Consider the following 6,066-nt stretch of genomic DNA (forward strand, 5'->3'; position numbering starts at 1 on the left):
ATAAACCGATGGCACCGGTGTTAATAAAGGATCTGCGTGCTTTTCGACAGCCAAAATGCAAAATTAAGCGAGCAACTTAACATATGATTAACGGGATAAAAAATGAGAAAAGAATAAGTTTCTCAACCAGCGTTAGCTACTATCTTTCTTTAATTTACTACACAGTAACTAAGCATTCAATAACCTGATGAATAACAGTCGTGCTATTCAACATATTACTAATGAATAATATTCATGTGGTTCATCAATTTCGAAACTTAGTACCTCATGGCTGGATATACAAGGAATCATTTACTCACTAAAGTCAGTTAGAGAGAGAGAGAGAGAGAGAGAGAGAGAGAGAGAGAGAGAGAGAGAGAGAGAGAGAGAGAGAGAGACTAGGAATCAGTATTTGATATTCATATGACATGAGAATGCAACAGATGGTCCAAAAAATCATGAACTGTCAAGACAAGCTCTAAAATACATAAGTTTAAGAGATAACAACTCAACAAGCTAACATAAAAGTGACAGATATTGAAAAATGAAACACAAATCGTGTACTTACAATGAAAGAGAACACTTCCCATATGGTGAAAAGATGTTTATAATGTTCAGCTCCGGCGAACGTTCTTCAGTAATCAGAAAATGACGAACACTGACTCTTATGAACCTTGATTAATTAACATTGAAAGCATTTTTCTTTCCCAGTCTTCCTGTCTATCACCTCACTATAAAAGCAGTGATTACTGAAGAAAGTGAAAATCACTTTCGATAGCGGCAAACGCACCGGAACCTGATAAGGAAACAAAGCTGAAATATTGGCAAATTCTCATAATCAAAGGCGACTTCAGTTCGACCGAAAGAAAACTGGCGGTACACCAAAGTCATTCGAGAGACAAATATACACAGGACTCAGACCCGACTTGAGTGTGTAGCAGAGAAAGAATAAAAAAAAAAGAAGGAAAAGAAAAGAACCCTCTAAACAGCCATCATCTAAGGAGAGAGTAATTGCCCATTTAAGAACGCTAGAGTGAAACGCACATTTTACTCATTTACGACTGCTTGTGCCTGCGTCACCTCATTCAGCCTGTCCTCTTGCAACATGAAGCTGTGCTTTTCACATGCAAATGAATGACTTCTTTTGAGCAACCCTCCTCCCTCTCTCAAACCGATACCCCCCCCCCTCCCTACCCTCCCCCACCCCTCCCACCATCTCCCTCTCTTGCTCGCTCTCTCCCTTTTTCCTCTCTCTCTCTCTCTCTCTCTCTCTCTCTCTCTCTCTCTCTCTCTCCAGCAACAACCTCTGCTCGTTTCCATCTTTCTACCAACGAGTCGGTTTCGAATATTATTACTTTGAATCTCCGAATGCTACAAGTCAAGTACAATAAAACTTAGCCTGTTGTTAACATGCAAATTTCCTAGAAAAATATGATATTCTGAATACCTTTCCTTGTAAAATGTGCATGTTGGCGCAGTATGAATATTTGCTGTTAAATGCACTTAAACGATACAAAAAGTTTCAAGTATTTTGTAGTTTATTTTCATTTTATATACTCTTCACTAAACTATAATGAAGTACAACACATCAATCATTGGCAAAGGATGTAAAAAGAAAATTGACATTATGCATTACGAATGACCAGACATCAATATATAACATAAATATCACTAATTATTCATGAGGCCTTCCAATGTAATGCAACTTCCCGATGCTAGCCAATAAATGTAGGTGATGGAAGCTCCTCAGCCATTTGAACAAACCCTACTGCAACATGATAAGCCGAGTGTTTACACTAATGAATCGAATAAAACGTGGCTTCGAGTAATTTCTATCATTAAAAGAAAATTTCCATCCACCATTATCTCTCTCAAACTCTGAAAATAAAGTATAGATACACAAAACAGCCAAGACGAACGGCAAAATATTAAACTGATTTCACAAAACTACAACATAGCCTGCAAAACAAACCAAGTTGAAAAAAAAAGCGTATCCTTAACAAACCCGAAAAAGAAAAAATCCAAGATCTCAATCAAATTCGTCCCTTAAAGAAAGCCTCGGCATATATTAACTGAAGTGGCATCTAAACTTCTTAAACTTGAAAGCTTTAGGACGAGGTCTATAAATCTCTGGCAGATGTCACGCTTGAAGCTTATAAACGTCCAAAATATTAAAGATTAACGTCAGGCTATCATTCCCGACTGGCCTCTGATTCCCCAAGATATGTCATATAATTTCCTAATTGTGTTTTGGGGGTACGCAGAGGGAAAGCAGGATGGCGAACGCATATACACTTACACTTACACACAAAGACACACACACACACACACACACACACTCCGACCCCAACGCTAACGCAGATGCTCCGATGTGATAAGACTTTAAAAAAATGATAAGCTTTTTTTTCTCTACTTTTTTCTTCTTCGATTCACGGGTCACTGCACATCTATTTTCTAACTTGCATTTTGATTTACGTCGCGAGTTCAGGTGACGTGAATTAAAAACCACTGAAGAAAAATGATAAATTGCACAACAATAGTCTTAACGAAGTGAAGAAAATATGTAAGTTAACTATAATATTATATATAAATAACATACAATATATTGCATATTAATAATCTACATACATACATACATACATACATATATATATATATATATATATATATATATATATATATATATATATTATATATATATAGTACCTTTCTCCACTGGTATCACTATTATTATTGAGAGAAATTTTTTTTTTTCTAAATGAAAATAGCGTACCGGAAGACGGAACTTCTACGTATCTTACAAGAATAATTTCTCTTTAAAATTACAAATATACTCCCTGTTTGTCCCAGTTATATTCGACTCAAAATGAAATAGCTTTAATTTCACAATATTAACTGTACACCAATGTCTCATCATCCTTGAAGAATTTCCAAAAAATATCAACAAAACTCCGCTTAGAATGATTTTACAATTTGTTGTGGATCCACCTGCAAACGGAAATGACAAAATTCTTTAATATGTTAGATAAAATATATATATATATTATATATATATATATATATATATACATTTATATATATACATATATATATATATATATTATATATATATATATATATATTATATATATGATATATATATACAGATGGAGCGAGGTAGATGGCACATGTCCCTACTTACACTTCTTAATACCTATCTACCATGATACAAGCAATGCAGCATTTTTTTACCTCTAACCTAACAATAAAAAATTAATATGTTACCCACAAAAAGTGAATTTGCACTCATTTCCACTGACATGAAAAACTGGCGACTTCATTCATCGGAGACTGCCAACATAGAAGTTTAATGGGTGGCTTTATTATCGTGAATTAACAGCGGGTGCAGCAATAAAAATACCTTAGCAATCTGTAACACCGAAACGGTATCAACCAAACACACCAAGAATAATGCAGGAATAAATAAAACGGAATTTTAAACACCAGAATGTGATTCAACGCCATAAAAGTAATGGCCTTCACGTAGAATTCCTATCAAGTAATACGTCCCGTGAATCAATCTCAAGGAAAAATTCATACCTTTTAATTGAAATGCAAATCTCCTTCCACCCCATCCACCCACGCCCATCTCTTCACGAACCTCTCGTTCCATCCCATCCACCCGACGTCCGGAGGAGCCCTCAAACAGACATATACATTCAGCCGAAGGGTTTGAAACGCATCGATGAATTCTAATCTCGATATCGAGATCCATAAAACCAGGCAATGAATCAAGAAAGTGAAGAGATATTGAAGTTCAGTGTCTACTGCACTCAACGCGCCTTGGGAAGGAATGCACGCTGCCCAGTTTTAGTGGGTTTCAGAGGAGAGTAAGGAACCCACGAAGGGGACTGGTGACGGATGAGGCCTGGGGATGCCTGGGGTATTGGCTCCCCATTCGAGTATGGGAAATGACCAAGATTCACAGATGGGTATCAATAAACCTTCATAAATAAAAGCATGCTAATCCGATCAGTCAGAAGGCCAATCTCTTCCGATGATATACACACACGATCGAGAGTTTATAGCAGCGCGTTTAATGTTTCCCAATATGTGATAAACCCACCAAAATCTATAAGAAAATGTCTTGCAGAATATCCCATATTTGACTGAGAGAGAGAGAGAGAGAGAGAGAGAGAGAGAGGAGAGAGAGAGAGAGAGAGAATATTTCTTTCTAACTTTAAAATCGTATCTTATAACATTCTTTACCATAGGCATTTTTTTTTATATTTGTTAGAGAAATGAAGAGCATCAATTTCCCCAGTTTGTGCTTGCTTACATCTTACCATTCTTCACAAGAAATCCATCATTAGTTATCTACATCGCATAAACTTTTAATACGATAACCACACACTAACGCAAACATCTGCGAGAGTGTATCTGCAAGCTTATAATAAAAGACACGAGGAGAATAATATTAACAGCGAGATTCAAATCCTTGCCTAAATTTTTCAAGCATCATTGGGGCCTGGATAAACGACCAAGATAAACGGCGTGGCTACGAGCGGCCAAAACATAACTCAAAGGCGGTTGAGAGCGTTTGGACTGACTCGCTTTCCCAAGCTAAAATAGCCAGACTCTAAAAGGACACTTGGCTAGCAATGAATTAAAACATGATGTTAGTCCCTCTCTACTAATACTTGGCTGACCAGAATCTCAATAAAAGTCGAGATTAACTATAGTTACCTTTCTTTTACAATAATTGCAGATACGACGAATTTCACACTTTTTAGGATAGGATACAATTGTGAAAATAATTATATAAATTAAGCAAAATACTGTTTTGAAGTACATGAGTAACTTTTAACCACTGCTGTAGCATATTAGTAATCAAAAAGGAGTTACAAGACCTACAAAATACCGACCTCGAGAGAGCAGAATAAGCAGCTTCTTGGAAGTGTAAACTGACACCTTAATTCAGTAAGGCTATGTCTATTAACTCCACTCATTCTAGTGAACACAGTAATTTAATCCAAACTGGTGGCATAAATAAGGAAGCGTTCTTTATTTACCGTTTTTAATTAATATTTCGTTCATTTCTCATAAGGAAAAAACGTAAACATAAACGTAAAAAATATATTTACGACACATATAAGACCCCTGGTATTGACATTTAAAACTTAGTCCAAATTGGAAATATTTGATTCCTGGACGTTGGCCTTGGAAGAGTAAAGGTTGTAACAATACAAAGATACAAAGGTATCGTAATTATTGCAAGGTTGAAAGGAGAGCAGTAAATGCTGGAGTGATCAATCGAGCACTGCTAACTTTACAACAATATCTAGTGAAAAATCTCTCAACATTCACAAAAATACTGGTTTGAAATAACACCACCCTCCAACCCTATTGCTAGTTACAAAACATATCCGCATACACATGTTGTGTGTTCAACCTTCAAACAAATACACATGGTTAAGTTTCCATCTTATTTAATATAATAATTTTGATTTTAGTACGTTCATACTGACTCAGAATTTTCTTTTCATTGCAATTCCTGCGAGGTGTCCTGCGATATTTTCTTTTTGTTTCTCAAACGGAAGAATAATTATAGCAAGTAGCATTGTAAATATCTTGCCAGGAGTCATATACTGCCCTAATCCGGAGACTTCCAGATAATAATATTTTACTTCTTTTCTTATTCTTCGAGGACACTTCAGTTGATGTACGCATACAACTCATTATCTTACAATGACAGTCACTTGAGAAGCGTTCCAAAGGACAGTCATTCGTATGATGGTAACATTCACACTATTAAAAACAGCGCTTGAAGGACTTGAAATATTATTAAGAAGATTTGTTATAAACACGGCAAGTCAATTCGACATATCCATGACCCCATCTGCATCACTCTGCTGAAGTTTTCAAAAATCGAGAAGTAATTTTGATGATGGCAAGGTAGTTCTAAAATTACACCCAAATTGATATTTTAGCAGTTTTGATAACTTGCAGTTTATTTGCAAAGGGAAACGTAAAAAAGATTAAGCCCGTTATAATACAACCTTTTATATTTTTTTTTATCTCTGGTGACTGTCGCAAAATGGTGACCTC

Source organism: Macrobrachium nipponense, chromosome 22 (assembly GCF_015104395.2).
Source record: "Macrobrachium nipponense isolate FS-2020 chromosome 22, ASM1510439v2, whole genome shotgun sequence".
Classification (NCBI taxonomy): domain Eukaryota; kingdom Metazoa; phylum Arthropoda; class Malacostraca; order Decapoda; family Palaemonidae; genus Macrobrachium; species Macrobrachium nipponense.